The 26,673-nt window shown below is 46.1% G+C and overlaps 1 protein-coding gene and 1 pseudogene across 2 annotated transcripts in view; one reads left to right on the top strand and one right to left on the bottom strand.

The window, feature by feature from the left end:
• Positions 1–26,673, bottom strand: part of GAS7 (growth arrest specific 7) — a 204,867-nt gene that overhangs the window by 146,345 nt on the left and 31,849 nt on the right. The gene's annotated exons all lie outside the window — the stretch shown is intronic.
• Positions 18,531–18,649, top strand: LOC118604125 (annotated as a pseudogene).

Below are 26,673 nucleotides of genomic sequence, written 5' to 3'. Positions count from 1 at the left end.
ACAAAGAAAAGTTCTAAGTGTAAAGGATCATGATTTTCCAAACTTATATATCTGTATTTAACTCCTGTATTGAAAAATACCACAAGACGCTTCACGTGGACAGGCCTAGCTTGCTTTGTTCATGTCTGTACCCACCATGCCTAGCTCAGTGCCTGCTGCTTACATCTGTGGATATCGAAATTTCTCAAGAAAAACCAATATTCCAAGTTGGAATTTGGGACCCTCCCTGATGGGCCTTGTAACTCAACCTCAATAGTGTTTCCAATAGAGGAAGTACATAAGCTCCAAAAAGAGGTCACCAAGTTTGGGCACCCCACCCTGGAAAGAACTGCTTCCATATTTTGACTTGAGGAAACACAGATCAAAATACACTCTGCTTCTTAGACTCTTATTTGCCTCCTGAAAAGTGCACAGCTTAGAGCTGTGTTGTTTCTAATATAGTAATCACTAAGCACATGTAACTATTTAAATATAAATTAATTTTAAAAAATTGAAGACCCAATTCCTCAGACACATTAGCCATATCTCAAGTGCCACATGTTAGTGATACTGTATTGAGTGGCACAAATATATAACATTTCCATCATCATAGAAAGTTCTACTGGCTTGTGCTGGCTTAGAGAACCTCTGAGTCCAGCTCCAATCTTCTTACTAGAAAAACTTAAGAGGTAGAAAAATGCAGCTATCACACCCCCATTTTACCCTAGAATTCATTCTTAAGCATGTGTCTTAAGATGCAGAACTAGGAATAGTATCCAGAGATATTTGCCCAAGTCTGACGTTTCAATGGAAAGACACTCTCTTTGGACAGTGAGAAGCAGAAGTAGCAGAGTGAGGAAACTGCAAACAAGAAATACAACTCCTGCACGCTGTGATGTGGGGGAAGATGAAGATTAGAGAGAGGAAGAAGTAGGAAAAGATAAGGAAGCAGCCATGTAAGAAATGGATTCTAGTGATGTTATCATGAGCAGAAAATTCAAATGTCAAAAAAAGAGGTCTCCCTTGGGCTGACAGCACGTAAAACAATTTGCCATCCTGCAGAGGGGCTAGACCGCTGCCCTGAGGAGAGTCTAAGGAACAAAGGGTCCTTTTTCCCTGTGGTCCTCAGGAGCCTGCAGGGACACCACCCACTCACTGCCATCATGAGAGGCAGCAATAGTACAGGGGACAGATGGGGAGAGGAAATCAACTGAAAGCAAAGACAAAACTTTTCCATACGGAAAATTTTTAAATGTCAAAATATACTGTGCTGGTAATGGGCTGTAGGGAAATGGGCACTCCTAAACACTGCTGGTGGACAGGTAAGATAGATTTGCCTGGTTGCAGGCAATGTGGTACTTGCCATCAAAACTACAAACACATACTCTGCTCTGGGTTACTCACCACGTGTGGAATGACAGATATACAAGGGTATCCTCAGCAGGTTAAAAAACATAAAAACAAACAAACAAACAAACAAAACAAAAGCAGCAGCAGAAGCAACGTATGGAAGAAAGAGGGAGCTATGACCTGTATGAAGGAAAATAAAGGTGCTCATATATTTGTAAATGCCTGCGCTATTTCTGAAAGTCTCTGCAGGAAACTGGTAACTTGTTTGCCTCTGGGGAAAGAAACTGACAGATAGAGGACAGAACTGGAGGGAGGCCAACTTTTCACTCTATATTCCTTAGTACCTTTAAATACCAGACCTGATCTATATATTACCTATCAATAAGGGTTAAATTAACCAAGACACACTTCTGGGTATGTATAGTCAACAAAAAAACTTAAAACACACACTATACGCAATCTTCTGCACTGATGCTACAATCTCAATGGGAAGACAGTACCTGCCAGGCGAGTGGGCCCAGGTTACCAGCTGCAGAGTGGCCATAAGCTTCCAGAGATACCACGGGTACCTCTGTACCCTCTCCCTGCTGTGGATATCCCTTCCCCTGTGGTTTGGGGACTCTAAGGAGGAGTTCCCAAACTCCTGGCTCTCAGCAAATCTAGGCTGTCAGCCAGCCTTAGAAATAACCAGGGACTGTCCTCCCTGACTAAATCCCTGCTTCAGATCCCATTTCCAACCACGGTGCCACCACATCCCAGGGTCCCTTCGAGGTCAAGGCACCCCTCAGATACCACCAAATGATCCCCTCTGCCAGCCTTCCACTCTAGGGAAGAAATGAAAGTAGGTCCCATGATTACCATCTGATAATCACTATGGGCACCAGAAACCAGCCTGTATCAGGCCTTGGTCCAATTAGCCACCCCCACAACAATGCCATAGCAACAAAGGTAATATTATTGTTCTAAAAAGAAGAAGAAGAAAAAAAACCCACACACACACTGTTGTGCAACGTCTTTTAAAGCCACAGAGATAACGTTTTTCCACACCCTACAACTTGTGCCTCTCACTTCCCGAGGACGGAGCTTCTTCAGTGGGAAGTTACAGGCTTGAGGCAATCACCTCTTCACATCCCTCCACGATGTGTGCCCACCACAGGAAACAGGCATGCAGACAAGTCCCTGGCAAGTCAGAAGTGGGGGCTGCATTCGGCCTTCAGCCTCCCTCTTGGAGGCATGGAGGCCAGACGGTCCAGCTGCTCTCTGTTCCTCAGTCCCTGTCTAGTTGTCTGGCTGCCTTATCCATGCCAGACCCCAGCTGGGCACTGGGGTTTTGGTGGTTGCAGCAATAAGCCAGCCACATACTAATCTTTAGACCTAAATGTGGAAAGCATTAACCCAAATAAAAAGACATAAATCAGGAGGGAAGCTTATAGCATGGAGGAAAACAGCTCTTCTCCAAGAGCAAGAGCCTGAGCTGTTGCACAAGAGCTGAGTGAGTCACCAGCCAGCAGAGGGAGGACCAGGGAGGGAGGAGCAAGGAGAGAGGGGAGCCCCTAGTGGGACTAGCGGGTGTACGGGCAGGGGGAGTGGTGCAAAAACACAGCTGTAGGTTCATAACTAATCGTACTTCATCAATAGTCTGCAGAGATGGGGGCAACATGTCACCTCCCCTCCCCAACTCAGGAAGTGTTTCAAAATGTGTCCTCCCCAGGGAAGACTGCAGGAAGGAGTATTCCTAACAGCCAACTGATCACCCCTATAGCCTGCAGCTGCGTCCTGGGGAAGCAAATCTCAGGCCCTCTAGGGAAAATAAAAGGCCTCCCTTATCCTTCTTGTGCCTCCATGGTCACATGCTACAATTCTTGTCCCACCTGCTCACCCATCTTCACTACTATTTATCTTTTCTTCCTTTCCTTCTTCCAAATACCCTATCCTCCACACAAGCTGCTGCTGACGAGACAAGCCTCTCAGGCTCCCTTAGTCCCTGGGGAAAACCTCCCACCTTCCTTTAAAAGGCCTTCCTGTACCTACCAGCAGCTTCACCAAGGCTGATTCCCAACCTTCAAATTCTACATACCTGCTCCAAGCAAGGCCCTGCTGCCCCTGGATGTGGCAGTGGGGAGGAGTCCCCAAACAGATCATTTTGCTGGGAGTAGAAGCACCAGGAGATCTGAGCTTCAGAGGGTCTAGAAATCACCATGGCAACCTGCTGACTTTGAGCAGGAACCCCCCTCTCCATGTTATCTTCATCTAGCTCTGATGAAATAAGGGGTTGGGTGTACGGATCAACTGGGTCCCTTAAGATCTGACGACACTACGTGAGAAACACACAAAACAAAACTAATTCCCTGGCTGCAATGCGACTTACTCCCACGTGATGGGACAGAGCGTGAGTGCCCTGGGCAGAGTGGGGGTCTGCAAAGAGCCAGCTTGCCCGCCATCACTGGGCGCATGACAAGAGTGATCAACAGGAAGTGCCATCGTACTCAGAGGGAAGCCGCTCACAAGAGAGACTTTGTAAAAAAGTGAGGCTGAAATGGACTTTGAGGACACAGGCAGAGAAAACAGGGCAGGGAGACGGGGCAATTCCAGGCCAAGAAACAATTCTTTTGTTCACTCATTCATTCAACAACTTTGATTAAGCGCCTCTTATACACAGGATGCAGTTTTAGGTGCTGGGGTACATCGGTCAACAAAACAAAGATCTGTGACCTAAGGGAATTTAACATTCTTGTGAGGACAGACACACGACTTACAAGATGCCTGACTGACAGGTAAATGATTCAGTTTTGTTAGAAGGAGATAAGTGCTGGAGAAAATAGGAAAAGTAGAGGAAGATACAGAGATGGGCATGGCAGAATGGACAAGAGACTGAACGGGATGAAGGAGTGGCTCAGCTTCCAGAGGCCGCTGAACCAAATTATCACAGACTAAGGGGCTTAAAATTACAACACAGACTTATACAGTTCTGGGGTTCAGAAGGCTGAAATGGGTCTTGCTGAGCTAAAGGCAGGTGTTGGCAGAGCTGGCTCCTTCCAGAGGCCCTAGAAGAAAACTGGTTTCCTTGTCTCTTTCAATGTCTAGAGGCTGCCTGCTTTCCTTAGCTCCTGGCCCCTTCCTAGAATCACTTGAATCTCTGGCTTCCACTGTCATATCTCCCACTGACCCTGGCCCTCCTGTCTCCCCTTATAACAACACTTGTCATTACACTGAACCCACCTGGATAATCCATGATCATCTCCTTATCTTGAGATCTGTAACTTAATCACACCTGCATTTGCCAGGTAAAGTAACAGTTGCAGTCCCTGAAGATTAGGACATGGACATCTTTGAAGGACCATTACTCAGCTCACTGCAGAGAGTTTGCTTTGTGGGCTGCAAAGGCCCAGAGGAAGCACGCCTGAAATATCTGAACCACCACAGAGGCCAGTTTTCAGGAGAGGAATGAGTGAGATGAGAGAAAGAAAAACCCTAAAGTCAGAGCCACAATGGGGCCTGATCATGTAGCACCTTGTCAGCCACTGTGCAGCTTCTTCAGCTTCTACCCTGGCCACAGGGACCCAGTGGAATGTTCTGAGGAGAAGCAGGACATGATCAGACTTACTAGATAAAACAAAAGACTGCAGTCTGGATGAACGGTCAGTAGGCAACTGCAACAGTCCAAGGGCACAATGATGGTACCCGTGGCTCAGAGCGAGATGATACCAGTGGGAGTGGTAAGAAGAGGCCGGATTTTTTTTTTTTTAATTCTGTTTGGAAGGAAGTGTCAACATGCTTACCTGACAAAATGAACATGGGCTAGGAAAGGAAAAGGAGAGTCAAGAGTTTTGACCCCCACGGCTACAAAGACAGACTTGCAATTTACTGAGTAGAAAAGGCTGTGGGTGGCCCAGACAGACCCGGGAGGAAAAACCAGGTGTGAAGTTTTGGACAGGTTGAACGAAGATGTCAAATAAGCAGCTGGAGTGTTACAAGGTCAAAAGCAAAACTGTGAGCAGGGATTAAAAACGGACTCACTGATCCACAGCCGAAGGCTCTCAAAGGGGAGGCCGCCCAGGGCTGAGAATTTGGGCTGGACTTTACCCTGAGAGTAATGGGAAGCACCCAGGATGTGGAGGTGGCCATGACTTCTCCGGATTAGGTCTGTGAACTGGGCACTAGTTATAAGACAAGAAGATAGAGGCTGAGTAAACAAGGATTTTGCCTTAGCCCTCAATTGCTCAACCAGGCATTTTTCCACTTCTCACAACTCACAGGGTGGGTGGGAACTGAACTGTGGGGAAAGGAGGGGAAGGAGGGCGGGATTTAGGAATGCAGTCCTGCCAGAGGCTCCGAAATCCTTAGCTGCAAACAGCTCCACTCATACCTGGTGGGCTCTTAGGCCTGACCTGGGGCCCTCACCACCCTGCGAAGGAGTCTGGAAATCCTTCGTTGAGCATAGTGCAGTATCAGCGCCATCCTACTCCCAGTGCCTGTGAGGACAAAGCAGGGGCATGGGCAGGTGGCCAGACTATGTAGGCACCTCCCAGGGGATGCGGGCCTTCTCCACCCATGGGACACTAGCACAACAGGCAACCTGCTCAAATGGCATGTCTAAAGCAAGCAGATTCCCAAGGACAGATGGCACAAGGTGAGTGCTTCCTGGGCACCTTCATCCATCCATTCATTTGACAAATATTTAGTGAATAATACCAAGTGCCAGGCACTGCTTCTAGATGTTTAGGGTAAATCGGTGAATGAAACAGAAGAGGAAATGGGGGGGGGCAAGAGTTGGGGAGGGAGCAGACCATAAAAACCATAAAGAATATTAAAATGAAGAAAAAAAATAGAGAAAGGTCAGGAGAATCAGGAGTTGGGGCAGGGGCAGGGAGGCAATTTTTAATACATCGAGATGTTATAATTGCTTCCGAGTCACAGATGAAGATCTTTCTAGCTCCTCTGCTCACTTCCTTCCTTCTACCATTCATTCATTACTTCACCAAATAGTTACTGAATATTCACCATAAGCCTCAGGCATTGCCTACTCTTATAAAGCTTGTATTTTATTCAGGAAGGTAAATGTTAAGACAACTAATTCTAGAAGGGTTATGAATGAGCAGAAACTCACTGTCTCATAGGATTCCTATAAGCATACCTATCAAAATGAAACATGATGAAACAAAGGGCTGCAGGTCCTTCCCAAGAGGGTCTGATTCTTGATCGAGAGCCCCAACCACTTCTTTCCTCCTACTTCACGTCTCCACACCACCACCACCGTCACCACCACCACCTTCGCTACAACCTGGCGCAGTTAACAGTGCTCTCTGCTCAGCCACCAGAAACTCAGTGTTTTCCTTGGCAGCTGCCCACAGAATGGCCTTACACCTTTGCTGGTCACTATCACAAAGCATCTGCTGATTTCAGGACCTTCTCAATTACCATGTCTATTCCATGCTTCAGACCAAACATCTTCTCAGAAGTGCCAACCACAGTACTGAGTGGGCCGGGCAGGCTGCCATCTCCTCTGATGTGAGCATCTCTGTTGGGCAGACTTTGTTTCCTTTTCCCTGGCTATGCTCATTCTGGGGGCCACAGTGGCCTAGGGGTAGAAGATGAGCAGAGGATGTCACACCTAGGCTGGTTTGGCAGCTAGAAGATTAAACCTGTTTGGCAGCTCACACCTCTGACCACAAGTGGCAACTCTTAGCAGCGCTAATCAAGGAACTACAAGTGAGCCAAGCACAGAGGCTCTTCCTGTTTGGAGGAAAGTCAAGACTAACCTTTGGTGCATACCCCTGACTTGGACGCTGGACTCTCCATCTCCTTCCACTCCATGTCCAGCAGTGAGCCAGCTGGACCAGTGCTGGCCCTAGGCCCCAGTGGATGACACAGCCACCAATGCAAAGGAACGGCCACCAGGAACTGATGTCATCCACCTCCCTCAGCCCTACCATAAACACTTTCAATCTCATCTGCCCCCAGAGTTGCAGGAAATTGAGAAGATGGGACACTTTTTACTTTTCTTTCCTAATACTGTGTCTCCCCCAAAGGTTCAGCTAGACCAGGACTCAATCCCAGACCATAAGTGGAAGGTCCGTTCTCCAAAGCAAACAGATGATTCTCAGCAAAGCTGCTCTGGGCCCTCCATCCCTTACCAGCTTCGCAGGCAGGCAGTGGGGTGGTGGAAGGAGGCATGTAGGCAAGGAGGCTATGGGTGCCTCTCCCCGACTACTCTCATTCTCATCTTTTCCTCCCCTTCACAATAGCCACATGAAGCAAAGGCCTGCTGGGACCCCAAACTTGGAAACCACCTAGTTATTCAAACTGAGTGTGCAGATCCATTTAGGATGGGGGTAGTGACAGAGCTGCAGGGGCTAAAGGGGTCCTCACCTCTCCCTCTATGGGATGGGGGTACTTACTAAAGGAAGGAGTATGCTGTCATTTAGATAAGGGGCTCTGGAGAGAGATGGCCTGGGTACGAACCCTTTCACTGGCTGGGTGACATTAAAGAAATGATTTAACTCCTCTGTGACTCAGTTTCCCCAAGTGTAAAATGGGCCTGGCAATATTTATAGGCTTGCTGTGAGGATTAAATGAGTGTTCAGAATGGAGCCTAAAAACCAGTAAGTGCTATCTTTTATTAAATATTTTTCAATCAACAAATTTGTGTTAAAATAGTCTATCCATACGTGAGGTCACAGGCCCACTTATTGGTGGAAAAAGTATGATAAATATAGGTACGTACAAAGGTACTGAGATTGCTTCTTATTCCTCATCAACCTCTCTCACGTGCTTCTCCTACCCCCTTCATCCCAACAAAGTCTCAGAAAACTAGAAGATTCCTGGGTGCCACGGAAACCTCAGAAAAGAGTTCAGCAACCCTCCTGCAAGCACAGCACACTCATCTCAGAAACCACTGAGGCAAACTGTCACAGGGGAAGACTTGAGAGGAAGTGGTAGGCAGATCCATAACTACCTGGAGCTCTGTGGCCCCTTGACACAAAGCCTCCAAAAGCATGTGGTGATGTCATTACCTCTCACCAATGGCACTGAGATATGACCGAGAAGCCAACCTTGCAAAGGCCACCAGTCAAAGCCCCACTCTCTAAATGGTGTGAGCACTATTGCCCTCAGTGGTGCTCAGAGGTGGCAAGAGAGAGAAAAACGTCGAAGGACAAAACTTACTAGTAAATATGTGACCTGAATCCCAAGTATGCCTTCTCATCTGTAAACAGGAGCAGTACCACTCTCCTAGACCCACCCAAAGGACTGTGCTTTGGAAACTCCTAAAGCCAGTCACTGTGTTTTCGCTCACCCTCTCTGCCCACTGAAGACTTTCAAATAAACAGTGCTTTCTCCTTGGAAATGTAGCTCGTGCCTAAGCTAGCATCTTTTAGAAACCCACATCTTCCCCCTCGGTCTCAGGCATGCTAAGATAAGAACCCAGGTAACCTTCACTCAAGGCATTTTCCCTAACACCTGGGTTTATTTATGTGGCCCTATTCAAAAAACACACTTCTTTTCCCAAACCAGGCAAGGAGCCACCTGGCGCCTGGCTTACTGGGAGCTTCCCACCAGAAGGGCAGCATGATCACCTCCCTACCTTAGGGTTGAGGACTGCAGGTTTGGTTAACAGCCACAGAAGGGAGGGTGGAAAGCCCCCAGCTCCCAGTCACATCTCCACTACACCACGTCATTTATGACCACAAGCCTTCTTTTTTTTCACCCATATATGCGAAACACACCACTATAGAATTAACTGAAATATGTGAACATGCGCAGGTTAAAGATCTTCATTTTTTTTTTTTAAGGCCAAATGGGAGACTCCGTGTTCAAACAAATATTTTTATATCTCTTTCTTTGAATACCTTTAGGTGGGGCACACACCCTTTAGGTAGTCTGTGGCCTTCAACACTCAATTTGAGTCACCTGTCAAACACAGGGAAAACACTGAAAGCTTTTTTTCAAACACCCTACTTGCAGCAGTGGTCCAGGAAGCATTGGAATGGCAGCAGAATTTCCTGGAGGAGAGCTCCTTAAACATAGATGTGGGGGAGGGACGGGGGTGGGGCCCGGGGAGAGACACTCCTGGTTTCTGACTGAGTAGGTGCGGGGCCTGAGAAAATGCATCTCCAGCAAGTTCCCAGGTGATGCAAATGCTGCTGGTCCAGGGACCACACTTCCAGAAGCCTCACCTCAGAATACGGAAACTAAAATGTACGCTAGAGATCACCCAAAATGATCACAAGGATAGCCAGGAACGCTCCACCCCTCAGTGTCCCCTACCTACCCTCAACCCCAGTTAACACCACCTGGTCCAGTCTTGCTGTTGAACTAACACAGGCCGTTCCAGCTCCCTCCTCAAACACATGTGGGGCTGAGGGTGGAAGTCCCAGCACCCAGTCATCACTCACACAAACTGTTGCCCCTGCCAGTTCTTGTTTCCTGTTCCTTGGGGTTGTAGAAAGAAGCCACTGGGGTCCCTAGGCTGCTGCCTTTAACATCCAACTGCAGGCCCTCTCCTACAGCTTGCTCCCCTCTCCAAGCAAGGGTTCCATTCCCTGGTCCAGGAATAGATAGACGTGGCTACTCAGGGGAGTTTTCAAATCTTGGAGGGTAGAGTCCAAGGCCCCAGAGAAGGGAAGGGGCACAGCAGAACCCTGGAGCAGCTGATTCCAGGCCAAGACCCTCCATCCTGAGCAGAGCATGGAGACAGTGGTGGGGTGAGGTGGCAGTCCACGCAAACACACTGTACCCAGTGTCCCAGCCGCACAATGCACAAGGGGCTGGTGGGGCAGGCGGCCAGGGCCCACTCATGCCAGTACCATCTGGGAGTGCTTGCCAGGCCTCGGAGGGCCAACTGAAGAAGCTGGACTCTGTCCTGGGGCACAGTCAGGCTCTATTCTTATCTCAAGGGGGAATGCGTGACTCTCCTTGCAGTGAATGGAGGCCCCTGGCGAGGTAGAGGAGGAAACAGAGCAGTCACTGTGCCCAAGAGGGCTCCCCACATGGCTCCCGGCTCCAACCGGCCCTTCATGGCGTGGCCTTGCACAAGCCTCCGACAAGGAAAGGCCAGTCCAAGGGTGAAAGCAAATGGACGGTCCAGGGCAAACTGCCCCTCGCTCACACTGCAGAACTCGGGCCACACGGAGGGGTCCTCAATGAGACCCACAGAACAAAGCCCCAGAGGAAAGACAGCCTCCACGATAGCCTCTTGCCAAATTCCAAAGGAGGGAACCAAGATACCCCATGCACCCCCCACACACAGACATGAGCTCCCGCTAGCAGAGACGCGGCCTCCCTCTCACCTAGCTTCCACAGCATCATTGGCAGATCATAACAGATCCCATTAAGAACTCCCTTTAGGCCACCAAATCCTAGCCTTGGCCAGAGAATAGAGCTTCAGGTATTCTCCAGGGCTAAAAAATTGGTATAGCACTCTTTTTTCCAGGAAATTAATCTCAGCACAAAAAGATGACATCACAGGGAATGTCAGCTTCAGTAATTTTAATAAGAGCAAAAAAAACAAAAGTAATCTCAGTGTCCATCACTAGGGGATTTAAATAATAAATAGTTCGTTCACATAATGAACTAATAGCAAATACTAAAAAAAAATGCTTTAGATACACTTAGTGACAGAGAAAGATATTCAAAAATATTATGTTTAAAGGAGAAAACAGGTGTATAACTACATGTATGATTAAAACCAGGAAAGTAAGGAAATTATTCTTTCTTTCCCAGTAGGATGAAAGAGGGGAGTAAATCGTGATGGAGAAACTGGGGGTGGGTGGGATCTGGGTGGTGCTGGGAATGAGGCCAGGGTATGAGAGGTTGGCTGAGAGTGGGGACCACTGAAGTCCTGTTAAGCCCTCCTCTGGATCAGCCTTAAAGGCCTAGGAAAACATCCGGAAAATATTTAGCTAGTAAATCTTTTAGAAGCCCTCCACCCTGTTTTATTTATTAACACTTCCCTCCTCTTCCCCCACCCTTACACACACCCAAACCCTCCTCCCAATTTATATCACAGAGCCAGAGGGAGCTGGATGAGGTAGACTCTGTGAGCTCACATGGTCTGACCATTGTGGGTGCCGCCAGTCTGTGGCCTAGACTCATGTGTCAGCTGGTTCACCATCTCAGGGCAGCCCCTGACCCACAGGGTGCCCACAACAGGGGCTGAGCTTGACAACACTATTGGCCTTCCCTGGTCACCAACTCATCAGCAGTGACTGACCCAGTGACTCAAGAGAGGGCAAGGGTTAAATGGTCCCTTCCTGCAAGAGGGAGCCGATTCTCAGACAAGAAAAAGTATTTGCTCCAAATACCTTCCTTCTGGGGGAATTCCTTGGAGTTCTCAGGGAAGACACTCATAATGAATGAGAGTAAGGGAAAAGATGAAGAGAGAATTCACATGCACATGTGCACAATTATGAGCACACGCAAGCACATGCAAGCACATGTAAGCATACACCCTCAAGATCTGTTCCTGGAAAGTCCACAGAAGTCCACAGAAGCTGCTTGCTGGTTTAGCAACAGCCCGGCTTTGACGGTCAGGCGCCAGTCCCAGCTGTGGAAAGGGAATATGCTATGGAACCCAGCGGACCTGGATTCTCGTCCCAGTGACAACAGAGCAGCTAGAGCCAGGGGTTCTGCGTTCAAATCCTGACTTCGCCCCTTACTAAGCCAGATGATCTTCCTTAACCTCATTGGGTCTCCATTTCCTGACTGGAGAGTAATGGTTTGGTTTACTGGACACAGCACCAGAGCGGGAAGTCTAGAAACTGAGGTGTGAGTGCAGGCTGCTTACCAGATTGGGAGAAGGATACAACCTGAAGGCTGGATCCAGGTCGCTGGTAGGTTTTGAACAGCTCACTGCACTGTTTGCTGTTGTTTTTGATTTGAATCAATTACCAACATTACACGATGGAGAGATTTTAGATTTCCAGCTGGGCATATGGTACCCATGACTGGCCAATGCTGCCTATTTCTAGCAGCACATAATTCCTCAGATCTTAGTGACCTACCTGACCCCTGACATCTGCATCAGTCACCACACACCAGAGATAATCCAACATTCTGTGATTGTGGGTATCAGCTCTGCTCTGAACACTGAGGCTAATTTCTAAGCAGTGACTCAGGAATCCCTGGGAAAGAAGGCAGTGGTGCCTCCACGAGCCCCTCCTGGACCCAGCTTCCGCTTGCATCAGGAGAACTGGCTTCCGGCGGCCACCATGTAGCCCTCCCCCTTCTGCACAGCCTGCAGTATGAAACTGGGCCAGGTGGGGGCTAGTGGAGCAGGAGCTGGGGCTCCACGGATGGAGACCTGGGCTGGAAGGGCTGCACGCAATGCTCAGTTTTTCTTTGCTCCGGAACCCTCATCGTCAACAGCCCCACTAACGCCCCTGAAAGCATTTCAACTGTGCACTCACAGAGGGTGAGACTCAGGCCTTGAGGACACAACTCTTACTTAAGAACTTTGATTTTAAAGCACCAACCTGAACAAGGGAAATGCTGGACCTAGGCAGAGAACGTCCCTAACCCAGAGCTCTGACTAGATTCCCCTCCAAGACATGAGCCACGTCTCCAGCCCCCTAACGCCTGAAAAAAGGCAAGTTCTAACAACCAGGCTGAGAGGACCTGGGCAGAAAGCTCTGAGTAAACCCTAGAACCCCAAGCCTCTCCCTAGAAATGCTGATTAAACACCAGAACCATTCAAAGATCTGAGTCAATTCCAGGACCACCGCTGGGGCCACATAAGCTCTCGACAGAGCACACGCAAACATTGAGTCAGGGCTCTAAACATCTGGGGCTTAGCTAATCCTCTGCTCTCGGGTATTCAGCTTGGGTGGACTCCCAGGAGCAGCCGGGCCAGCAGGGGCTCCAGGTCCAGTTTCCAGGGAGTCAGGCCAGGCCTGGGAGCCCAGCACACGGCCCTGCCCCGCCTGGGGCCCCGAGTCACACATGAGGCCATGCATGCATCCTCCTGGCCCACACCCCAGGTTCCGGGGCGGCTCCGCCACCCAACCCACACGTGGGAGGCAAAGGCCACAGCACTCCAGGATTCCATTCTGATTCCATTTTGCGGTGGAGGCTTCTAGAGGAAACAATTCCCTAATCCCCTTCCTAAATCAAGGCCAAGAAACAATGTGGAGTGTCCCACAGATGACTACTCCCCTCTGCCCACTGTCCCTGCACTGACCTCCTGCTGCCGAGGAGCTGAGGATCTATTAGGGGGATTGTGGGGGGTGAGGGGGATATGGGGAGCCTGTGCTCACAGACCCACAGTCCAGGCTCCCACACTTGGTGCACTCAGCTCTGATTTTCAATCCACAGACCATCGAATTCCAGAGCAAGCTGAGGCCAAGTGCCTCCCCCGCTCACCCTTAACTGGGCCAGAATATAAAACTCAGTGTTTCATTACTTATATTTATTCAACAGCATTGTTCATTGCCTATTTTCATTTTCAGTAAAAGTTTTCATTGAAATCTTGTTTAAAATTCCAAACAAAGGCATCTTTTAATGTAAATGACCTTCGAATGATTTGATTTCTCCCTGTGGGTCAGTACACAGACATGACAGTGGGCTTCCCCGCCCACTGATTTAAATAAATAACACTGGTAAAGAAGCCTTGATGACAAAGTGCCAAGGCTATGGATGAGGAAAAAACCGTCTTTTTAACAAATGATGCTGGGACAACAGAGAGCCACATGCAAAAGAATAAAGCTGTCCCCCTTTCTCAGACCATTTAAAAAATTAACTCAAAAAAGCTCAAGTTCTAAATGTAAGAGCTAACACTATACGACCCTTAGAAGAAAATACAAGTGTAAATCTTCATGACTTTGGATCAGGTAACATTTTAAGTACTACACTAAAAAGCATAAGCAAGGGAACCCACAGAACAGAAGAAAAAAATTGCAAATCATGTATCTAATAAGGGATTTTTATTTGGAATATATAAAGAACACTTATAAGAAAAAGACACTTGTTATGTAACAATTTTTTAAACATGGACAAAGAGCTTTCTCCAAAAAAGATATAAGAGCAGGCAATAAGCACATGAATAGCCTCAACATCATTTGCCTTTAGGGAAATGCAAATCAAAACTATAGGACACACTGCTTCTCACCCACTGGAATGGCTATAATCAAAAAGATACTAACAAATATTGGTGAGGATGCAGATATTAGACCCTCAAGCAGATGGGAAAACAAAACTACAGAGCAACTTTGCAAAATAGTCTGCCAGTTCCTCAAAAGCTCAATTACCATGTAACCCAGCAATTCTTAATTCTTGCTCTTCAATCCCACCCCCACCTTGCATATATGTATACATGTAAACACATGTGTACACACAGAGATGATTGCCACTCATCATCCATGTCTTTGTCTACAGAGCTGTAACTCAGTCTCTGTATGGTATCACATTTGGAAAAACATCACTCGGGTCACCAAAACTTACTTCAAAAGCAATTTGATTTTTAACTAAAGCCTCTTTAAAAAGGGGGGTGAGGGGCTACATTCATAACACAGAGCAGAACTTAAAATCTTATCCTCCCTTTCAATCTGACTCCACAGGCAAATCTCCTTCCTCCCTTTATCTAAAGGACTTTAAATTCCTCCCCCGCCCCCACAGCTTGGTTGGGCCTTTCTCCCCAGCAGGCATCCTTCCACAAAAGACAGACAGAAGACAGACCCTCACACACAAAGAGGTTCAAGATCAGTCCTTTCTCCCTCCGTCCTGAAACAAGCCTTCCAGACCTCTCCAATTTTGTTTCTCTGCCCATTACTCAGACTGGTTCTCCATAAGAAAGGCCAGGGACTGAGCTGGCCTAAACTAATAAGGGTTGAGGAGCAGCTATGAATGCCCAAACAGGCTCTGCTACTATACATTTATATTTCTGATTTTACCTTTTAATATTATTTTTAACATGTGCTTTCCTGTCTCCACATGGAGGGAAATAAGCCGGCAGTGCAGGCACAATGCCTTCTTTTTCTTTCTCTACCATCCAAGGTCTGGTACCTCCTTCTGAGCTCTGTGCCCAGTGAGCACATAGAAGAAGTGAGAACATCCCCAGGCCTCAGTCCTGGGGGCGTGGTGATGGGGTGCCTGGCAGCTAAAGGAGGTGAGCGCTGCTCTGCTCAGAGCTGGATGCCTAAGCTCTGGGAAGGAAAGTAATTTTCAACAGAAGATCAAAGGAAGGAATACAAGCAGAAAACAGTGGGGAAGACTTGAAGCTGTGATATTTAGGGAGAAATGAGACTTCTTCCTGTTCAGAATTAAGGGGAGAGTTTAAAGAAGAAGGACATAAATTAGCAACTTGGCCCCACTGGAGCACATGGGTGGGTTCTGGCTGCAACAGCACAACGGGCTGTCTGCAGAAGGACTAGACACCCCGAATTAAAGCAAATGCCTCCCAAATGGTGTCTGTCTTTTATTAATTAACCACGATGTCACCCGTGGCAAAGTGTCCCATGACTAACGCCGACTGTAACAGAGTGGCACCTGGCCAACTTGCTCATCTTTCTTTCCGAGCAAATTGCCGATGACCCACGGGGAGGCTGGGGTATATGGGCAGTTTCTTCTCCCATGGATCAGATCAATCCTAGAGTGTTTCTGGGCTTGGCCACAGAACAGAATTTCTCCCAAGGTCATCCGAACCCCTTAGTTATTTTCATCTCTCCGTCCAGCCAGAGGTTTTGAGAGTTGCTGGGGGTCCTCAGAGTTTCTCCCAACTCAGCACAATGGTGCTGTGGAAAATGCAGCCAGATTTCCCCAGACTGTAGAAGGCGGGGGGGGGGGGGTCTGACACATTTTCTTCTCACAGGAAAAGCCAAGTAGCTGTCTCTAAGATGAGACTTGTAATCCATCAGCAAATCCTGTCAGCGCCTCCTTCAAACTGGACCCCAAATCCGATGCTTCTCACCAACTCCACTGCCATCATCCCAGATGGAGCCAACCATCCCTGTTTACCTCAACCCGTAACCCACTTCAATCCATTCTCCACTGGCAGCCAGTGACCAATTTAGGATAAGAAACCTGATCGTGTCACACACAGCTCACAAGCCCCCAATGGCTTCCCTTCACACAAAAAAAGAAAATGAGTCTTTGTGATAGCCAACGAGGTCCTGCAGTATCTGGCCCTCCTAAGCCTCTCAGACTGCAAATCCTTTCCCTTACCTCCTGTTTTCCCAACTCAAGCTGCGTGGCATCACTGCTGTTCCATAGGAACTTTGCACTTACTCTTCCTCTGCGGAAAGCATTCTTCCCCCAGATTTTCATCTGGCTCATTCTCCCTCTTCATTTAGTTCTCTGCTCATATGTCACCTCAAAGAGGTCTTCCCTGACCACCCCACTTAAAGTAAGCCTCCCCCACTCCGCCTCGCTCCCCATCCCCTCTCCCTGCTTTATATATCTTCATATCTTCATATGTCACTCAGCAGACGTATATGTGAAAGTGTGTGTGTTTACTGGAATGTAAGCGCCACTGTGCAGGAAATGTGTCTACCTTGTTTACTGCTGTATTCTCAGTGTCAGGAACAATTCCTAGAACACTGCAGTTGCTCAATAAATATTTGTTGGATGAATAAGTGAATGAACAAGTGAATTCTTGGTTGATGAGGGTACAGTAAGTAGGATCATAATACCCCCTCATGTGACACTTTCAATGGTTCTTTTGTAGATGAGAAAGCATTTTAAAAAGTGTAGATGAAGGAACTATTGATTCATTGCTATCCTTCTAACTCACTCGTAAGAAGGGAAGGAAAACCTAACTATGCCATTTCATGAGTAAGGAAACAGGGATGCAGGACATTATTAAAAGGAATAATGAAACATATTGCCTTGTCCAAGGTCAAATTTGTAATCAAGAACCAAACCAGGACCAGAGTCCAGGTATCCAGATACTCTGGCCTAGGCTCTTTCCACCCAACTGCCTCTGATTGCAACATCTGCCCTGCTAGGAAATCTATTAATGTCATGAATCACATTAATATTTCAAAAATGAAAAAATATATGATTGAGAAATGCTTTTGTCAGTTGACAAAATTCCACACCTATTTGTGGCTTCAAAAGTACTTCTATTTGGTATTAGGACCAGCCTAATCTAATATTCTCCATGAGGACACAGAAAAACACACATAAAAGGGATATTAAAATGCTAAATAGAAAATATACATGCTATCTAAAACCAACAGCCAGTTATCAGAGTTATGATGAAACCCCAGAGGAATTCCCATTAAAGACAGAACATGACTATTTATTAACATCTTTCCGGAACCATATATATAACAAATTTAAAAACATAATTAAATTTTCACTCACAATAACAAGAAGAAATTTCAACTTCCTAGGAATAAATTTAATGTAGGGAATACACAAGCCCTATGTGAAGAAGCCACTTACTGAGGGGACAGAATGAAATTTAATTATGTAGCGTTATTGTGTTCGTGGATACTGTCAAAAACTGTACAAGGCCTGAGATTTCTACCCTAGGTTCAGGAGCAAAGTGAGACACCTAACATCCTTCATTCCATTTAATACACCCAATTAATGACCCTCTTTAAAGAGGGGATTTGTATTATTATTCCCCCTTCATCGAAGAGGCACAAATCAGGTAATTTCCCTAAGTTTAGATCGCTCTGACTCCCAAATCTCCTGTCTTCCCACCAGTTCACCCAACCTTCTGGTGGTGTGATGGATTTCTAATGTGTCAACTTGGCGATGATGAATTTCAGTTCCCAGAATTCACCTTGTATGTACTGGTTAGGGTAGACCACAGGAAGATCCTCGAGAGGTCTGGAGGGCTCAAGGGAAGCAGCAGCCATGCATGTTGTTGCGGACGTGCTGACTGCCACTCTGGCATGAAGCACTGGCCCAGCCACAGATACCCCGCCCTTCCCCAGACCCCACTCAGCTTCTCTGATGCCTGGGCAAGGTTTATATAGTTCATTCTGTGACAAAGGGCCTGGCCTCTGCAGGATCACCGCACCACCAAGGTGAGAGGTAATCTCAGCCTGTCCTTGAGGAGTCCCAGCTCATGATATTTCCTTCCTGACTCGGGCTGCCCCGTGGGTTTCAAACTCCAGCATCAGATGTGGAGACCACAGCCTCACAGAGACAGCTTAACTCCTCAATGGCAAAAGACCAATTCCCTGTAAAAACAAAAACAAAAACAACAAAAACAAAAAACAAAACAAAACAAAACTTCTCTTTAAAATGTATATATCGTCTATGGCCATGCCACCCTGAACAAGCCCGACCCCATTTGATCTCGGAAGCTAAGCAGGGTCAGGCCTGGTTAGTACTTGAATGGGAGACCACCTAGGAAGACCAGGTGCTGTAGGCGCAAAAATAAATAGATAAGGGGTTATAAGCTGGCAAGATCCTTGCAATCTGTGAAGTCAACCAAAGGTTGCCCCGCCTAAATAAATTAATTAAAAATAAATAAAAATATATATTTATGTGTGTCTACATATGTCTGTGTGTGTCTATGCACTGTGTGGAAGTCTATGAATGTGTCTGTCCACACATGTGTCTATGTATATATGTGCATGTGTGCCTATGTCTACATATGTGTATGTCTATGTGTATGACATACGTCTATATCTATGTGTGTATCTCCTACTGGTTCTGCTTCTCTGGTTGAAGTCTGGCTGATACTGCTGCTAAGGTGCTCCTCACCAGAATTCCCCCAAAGCAGTGGTCCCCAACCCTTTTGGCCTCAGAGACCAGTGTTCCTATGAGAATCTAATGCCTGATGATCTAAAGTGGAGCTGAGGAGGTGATGCTAGTTCTGGGGAGTGGCTACAAATACAGATGAAGCTTTGCTCCCTTGTCCACTGCTCACCTCCTGCCGTACAGCCCGGTTCCAAACAAGTCACGAACCGGTACTGGTCTGTGGCACCAGAGGACAGGTGGTCATGCACTGGGAGTATCACTGTGCCCCTCTATGCTACCACGCTGAGGTAAAAAAAGAATCTGAGTCCCTTCTATGGTACTGCTAACACAAGTGCTAAAGATGAAGGGCCCCGTGCTAGTCGTCACCCCACTGTGCCTCAGTGGGTCCCTCAAGCAGGGGTAGACACACACAGAGGGGTCTGATGGCTGCTGAGCTGCCCACACCTCAACCCACAACCAGCTGGGCCCATCTGAGAGCCATGGAAAGGCTACTTCTGGAGACCCAGGGAGATGCCCCAGGGCCCTGGGCCTGACTCATCTCTGAAATTTCCTGTCTCGTGAAATTTCCTGTCTCGGGATGGTGTCCACAGGCCACACTGAAAAAACTCTAGAGCCACTGTTTGAATGAGTGCCCAGGTAGGCCTAAATAAACCCTCCAGATACTCCAGGGCAGGTCCAAACACCTAAGATACGCATCTCTGAATTCTCCCCTCCAGAGAACCCAGCTCCAAAGAAATAAAGGGGAGGGATTGGAGGCAATGCCGGTGGCTACCTGGAACATGCAGGCCCCACAACACAAGGTTAGCGGCAGGACTTCAGAATCAGACTCTGCTAGGTGCTAAGACAAGTGGCCTCAAGCAAGCTTTCTATGAATTCCTCACCTTTAAAATGTGTATAATAGATACCTTACAATGCAAGGTTGTGGAGAGGGTTAATTTTTATTTTTCTAAAGTATAATAAATGTTCATGGTTTTTGTTAAGACTATCACTTGTCAGAATAATTTTGTCACAGCTCACAGTGGTATTAAAGTTATACAGTTGTTATAAACCAAAAGCAGATTGTAAACCTTTCAAATTATCTGAAGAAACACACACAAAACAAAGTCAATAAAGTAGACTATATGATTAGTGTATAGTAAGTAACTAAATATTTTTAAAGTTTAAAGAGGAAACATGACAGCACTAAAACCAGTAATTACCTTACAGAAAAAGATTCTCAGATGTCCCCAATATATTACAAACTTATGTAAATTTTATTATTTTTTCAAATTCCACGCAACGTTGATCAAGACACACAGTTCTGTATGCAGGCACAGGCTGAACTCGTGGGAGTTCAGACAAGAATTACAGAGTGTGTCATATAAGCTGAACTGCATTGCCCCCAAAATTCACATGTTGAAGTCCTAACCCTAGTACCTCAGGATGTGACTGTGTTTGGAGAAGGGGTATGTAAAGAGGTGATTAAGTTAAAATGAAGTCACTAGAGTGGGCCCTAACCCAATATGACTGGTGTCCTCAAAAGAAGAGATCGGGACACAAACACAGAGGGCAGACCATGTGAAAACACAATGAGACGGCACCATCTACAAGGCAAGAAGAGAGGCCTCAGAGGAAACAACCCTGCTAATGACACTTTGATCTTGAACTTCCAGTCCCCAGAACTTTAAGAAAATAAGTGTCGATTGTTTAAGCCTCCGCCGCCTACCCTGGTCCATGGCACTTTGTTCTGGCAGCCCAAGCTAATACAGTGTGTTAGATGGACTCACGGGCAAAGGGGGGATCGCAGGTCAAGCTGATGAGCATGGAAAAAAAAGGGGCCGACAAGGAAGGGGCTCAGGCAGGTCCGGCCCCATCTTTTCCCTGATGTGGCCTAGGGCTGGCAACAGTAAGGGCCCCAACCAGGTGGTAGAGTCAACAGTCAGCAGCTTGAAAGAAGTAAATGGGGTGCTCACAGTGGTAGACCAGCAGCCTGCTTAAGATGTGATCACAGGAGACCCTTGCGGCTCCATGGATTTCAAGGGGCAGGAGGAGGTTGGTAATTGGTTCCACTTCGGGGCCCTGTTTGAAGCTGAGGAATCTGCTGCTGTGCCCACCTACACTCTCATTGTTCCCAAAACAGAACCAGGAGGATGTTCTGACCATGGCTGCTGAAGTACTCACCAAAAGGTACTCAGAACAGATGAGTCTCTGCCTCTTACGGGAACTACCAGGCCCAAGGACATTATCCCCACATGAAAGAGAATGACTCAGATCAGAGCATGAGGCCTCAAGATGCACTTTTGGGGGCCTGGGTCAATCGGACCAGAGTGAATTCCATTCAAAGTTGTGAGATCAGCCCAGAGTGGCCAATCTCTGCAGAACCCTTAATATCAGACAAGAAAGGGCCTAAGAAATGACTGTATAAATTAATATCGATGAATACTGGACTTCTAACAAGAAAGTACAGTCTTTCTTCAAGCAAGAAGAGAATTACAGGACAGACACAACTGGCTAGATCAATAGCTCCTCTGAGAATCCTCTGAACACCAAACCCCTAATCGGAGACTGGCAACTGGCTGAAGAAGGGAGAAAGCACCCAACAGAAGCCACTTGGTACCAAAGATCATGAGTGTTTTCTGGAGATGCACGGCCAGTTCCTGCAAAGGAGTTCCAAACTATGTCTGGGCCGCTCCACCGAGATACTATGAGAAGAGCTGGTTTCCCAGGGCGCGGGTGGAAAGACCACCAGAAAACCCCCAGCTGGTGGCTGGCTGAGAGCCTTGCCCAGCTCAAGACTGCAAACACCCTGGTGTCTGGAGACAGTGCTGGCAGGGAATGTGCAAACACACACCCAAAGAAAGGAAAGAAAACACTCTCTGTACATCAGAGAAGCACTGGGAAGAAAATTTCCAGCTTTCTCTAGAGCAAGTCATGCCCAGGTTAGTCTAAGTGAATGGTGCCCAGAGAACCTCAAACAGCATATAATTTTCAGAGCCCCGTCCCCCAAGCCCATCGTTAAAAACGTTAGTTAAGGGAGGAGGCACCAGAGGCTTGGAAGAAACCTTCAAGGCCCCAGAACCAGAGGCGGAAGCTCTTCCTAGCCTCCAGTGGTCCGTCAGACACAGCGCTGAGATTAAGTAGCACCCATGGTCCTCAGGACCAGGTTCCGAATTCCTGCAGGTGCCACCACCCTATTGGTGACCTAATCCCCAGGCCCTCCAGGATACTGCAAGGCTTGCTCAGCTTGGCTGGAAACTGACCACCTCAGTGTGTACAGGCTACATTACAGTCAAGGGGTAACAGCCTAAAGAGCACTCGTTTTCTATCAGTTAAAATGCCTTATTTTAGGACCCACTATTTAAGAATCTGTGCTCCTCTGGGCATGCTCAGTTGAGATCTACCTATTAAATCAATAGTTTTGATAAGCCAGGAAGAAGCCAAAAAGTCCTCTTCAAATGCATAGTCACCCACTTTACTTTTATTTTCTAATGTGTTAGTAACAAAACATTTATCTGTACCTACCTAGTTAGCTTAAAAACATTTTAAAGTACTTTCTTCATCATATTTGCACGAGATCCGCTATGTACCTGATTTAGGGCTTATGAATAAAAAGATGTTTTCTTACTTTAGTCAAAGCCACAGCCGTGGGGTTTAGGGTTTTGGGGAGAAGAAGGGATGTATGTGTCCATCTGTTTAATCACAGTGAAGTATAAATACACAACTGCATCTCTGAAACTTTCAAACACCTTCAGACAACCTCAATTAAGTTGATTTTTAAAACACTTAGACAAACAGAAACATCCTAAAGGTTTCTGTAAACCATTTTTGATCCCACAGCTGAGCCTATCCACCAGTTTGAATTTTACTAGCTACTTAAAGCAAGAGGAACATCCTTCTATTTGCTCTTACAGCTCAAATGAGACCCTAAGATCAGCCAAAAATCCAACCATAATTTGATTGAAGCTTCCCAAAGCAAAGCTCAAACTCTCTTACTAACATGATTCTTTAAAAAAAAAAAAAAAAATCAGAGCACCTTTATCCAGATTTTTAAATGAGTGTAAACACTGCCAAGAGTTCATAATAAAAGAGTACAGAACTCTAAGTCAAAAGTCTGAATGCTCCATCTGTCTCTTACTAACGGCCACTTTCTAACCTGGAGCAAATCACGATCCCATGTCCTCGGGTGTAAACTTGGGATCAAGAGAAGAGTAACTGCTCGCCCAAGCTCATGGAGCTACTGCGAGGACCCATCATATATTACACATGAGAACATGTGATAAATCACGAAGCTCATCCATACCTTAATTATTGGCTAGTATAGGAATTTCTGACTTAGGAACTTGGCAAAAGAGGGAGTCCAGATCATCTGGTTTTCTGTGTTTTTTAATTTCTTGGTTGTTTTTTTGTGTTGGGGCCACTTTTGTGGGGTGAGGAGTTGCTCTGCTGCGTTGGGTTAAACTGGACCATTTTCCACCCCTGCCCCTCAGATGACTCGTTACTATTGGTCAAGACTCACTGTTGGGGATCCTCCCTCAGGATGTTATATCTGCAGGTAGACTGGACAGAAGCCTGGCCTGTAAGAACCCACAATTCAACTTCCTGCTACAGAAGGCTGTTGCATGGCATGTCAGCTTCAACAAAAGAGGGTCCATTTTTTTAAGGGCATACCACATCCCACTGCGGCCAAAGAACATAGACACCAAGTTATATTTATGGAACCACCCATAAATGATATTTAAGGATGAGAAGTTAACGAGCTAGGAAGTTTGGCAGTTCTTCAAAGAGTTAAGTATAGAGTCATCAATGTGACCCAGCAATTCTACTCCTAGGTATAAATCCAAGAGAAATGAAATCACGTCCACACAAACAGAGCAGCATTATTCACAATAGCCAAGGAGTGAAAACAACCCAAATGGCCAGCAACTGATGAGTAGATAAATGTGTTCTATCCATAAAATGGAATATTATTTAGCCATAAAAAGGAATGAGGTACCGACATATGCTATAATGTGGATGAACCTTGAAAACATTATGCTACGTGAAAAAAGCCAAACACTAAAGGCCACGTACTGTATGATTTCATTTACATGATATGCCTTGAATAGGCAAATCCATAGAGACAGAGAGTGGATTAATGGCTGCCGGGGGTGGGGGCGGGGAGGGAGGTGACTGTTAATGGTATGGAGTTTCTTTTGAGGGTGATAGAAAAGTTTAGAATTGAATAGTGAATATAAATTGAACCGTACACTTTAAAAGGGTGAATTCTATGTTATGTGAATTATAGCTATATTTTAAAAACATTATAAAGAGCTAAGAATACTGGTTAATCAACAAATTAAGATTTAAGTGAGAAGCCCTAATAAGTGATTTACTAATTCCCAAGAGAAAATCAGGTGATTCTATCTTCCCCTCAACCTCATAACCCCATGCACTCTTTTGCATGCAAACTTTTCCTTTCCCTTTCTCTCTTTCCTTCTCCCATACACTCTTTCCTCTTTTTTCTTTCTGTTTTTCTTCTCTGTTCTTACTTTCTCTTCCTTCACTGGTTAAATCCTCAAGACCAAAAAAAAAAAAAAAGGTAACTAAGTGCAGTTTAGGCCTTTTAAAAATAAAATAATTTCTCTCCTTTCAGATAGCAGTTATTCAATAAATAAATGCCTTTAAGAGGCAGCATATTTAAATTGTTCAGAGTTGAGAAAAAGGATGCTCAGTTTAAACCCAGGTGCCACCACTGTGTGACTGTGGAGAAGTCACTTTACTTGTGTGCCTCAGTTTCCTAACTTATAAAGTGGGAATAACAGAACTTACCTCATGAAGTCACTGTTAGGATGAAAAGAACATGTCTGGCATGTAGGAAGTATGCTACAAGTGTTTAGTAATAAGAAAAAGAAAGAAACCTGAATTCAGGCTGGTTGTGAGGTTCCCCAGACATGACTTATAAGCACTCTTCCTGACGTAAAACTTACTTCAAAGATGGTTTTCTAATTGCAAAACTAACACCTGTTCATTGTTCCTTGATACATTGCCTTATTAAGTATCATTTAATGGTAGCATAGCATTTGATTATATAGGATAATACTATAAATACATTTTAAATAAAATCTTCCAGTTTTGACTTTTTACTTATAACACTCTCTTTTACTAATGGGACGAGAGAGACCATTGCTGCCTTACAGGGTATAAGGAAGAGAGAGTCAGGACTTTCAGTTGCAAGTGGCAGAAATCCAATCCACAAGTTTAAGTCAAAAGAAGGGGGGCGGGGATTTATGACTTCATATTGCCGGGTAAAATGCAGCCTAATGTCAAGAGGGTGCCATCATCTCTCACTTCGAATTGGCCATCCTCTGCAGATGGGCTCTCCCCAATTAGGGTACAATCAGCAACTTCCTCCCAGCTGAGCAATCTATCTTAATTGACAAAGTCCCACCTGGACCACATGGTGGGGTGGCAGTAGGGGGAGTTCCCCCACAAGATGAAAGATAGGACATGACATGCAGGTCAAAACAAAAGCTATAGCATTTTACTTTGGAACGCCATCAACTCCCCAAGAGGATTTTTAACGGGAAACTATTATGCTCAGCACTAGCTAAGGCACTCTAGTGGGATACAGGACGATGAACAACAGTGCCCTGAGTTCCTGTTACATCACTTCCCGGTGAAGAGCTGATGTCACATACATTTCTCTCTTAACCCTTACAGCTCCCAGTATTATTAGGTTCATTTTACACATGACAAAATAAGGCCCACCTAGATCTAGTGACTCATTTGAGGCCACAGAGCCAAGATATAAAACCAAGTGTACAGGACCCAAATCTTGGTGCTTCACACATCACTGCACAGGAGACGAGAGACCATTTTAAAAATCATAGGAGAAGTAGATACAGTTTCTGCATTCGAGGATTTCTCTACCTTAACAGATATGCTTTAAAACTGCCACTTCAGGGCAGTATATATCAGGTGCCTCTAAGATGCTACCCCCAAAGATGGGGAGAGCTGGCTCTGAGTGAGAGCTGGATGATCAGTTACACTTCCCGGGGGAGGGCCTCGCAGGATGTAGGGTGATGGCAAGAGGCCCAGACAGAGGGCCAGGGTACACAAGCAGTCATTTGTTAGACGTCTTTAGAAGGTTCTCATAAGAAATCAGTAGAGGAAAAAAAGATTAAAAAAGAAAATATATGAACCACTGCTATAAATTATTTACATATATTAATTTCTTTAATTCTCCCAACAGTTCTATGAAATGAGTCACATTCTTATGCCTATTTTACTGGTAAAGAAACATGCATTGGGAGGTCTGAGTACCTTGCTAAAGGCCAAGCGGGGATTCAAACCCAGTTTGAACCCTTTGGGTTCCCTGTGCTCTTAATGACTGTATTAATGCTGTCCATTGGTGATGTTATAAGCTAGCTAGAAAATATCTTCATTACAGATGAAGATGTTCATGGCACTGTGTTCTAGGAAACTTGTCCTGGAGAACGTTCCATAAGAGTAGAACTACTATCAACCCCAACTCCAATCCCCAACCCCTGCCACCCACATACACACACCTAGAGCAATGCTTTATAGGAACCTCTACCCCTAAATCAGACTGGCCAGTAACCCTTCAAGATGAGAAACAAAACATTTAAACAAGTTTTCTTCTCCGCCACTTCCCTTGCCCCAACACTCTTCCTTGTGATATCCATATCCTCATGCTCTCCCCCGGCTTTGCCC

Source organism: Rousettus aegyptiacus, unplaced genomic scaffold (assembly GCF_014176215.1).
Source record: "Rousettus aegyptiacus isolate mRouAeg1 unplaced genomic scaffold, mRouAeg1.p scaffold_m13_p_6, whole genome shotgun sequence".
Taxonomy (NCBI): domain Eukaryota; kingdom Metazoa; phylum Chordata; class Mammalia; order Chiroptera; family Pteropodidae; genus Rousettus; species Rousettus aegyptiacus.
Note: the sequence above shows the minus strand (reverse complement) of the source record. Positions and strands in the feature narration are given on the sequence as shown.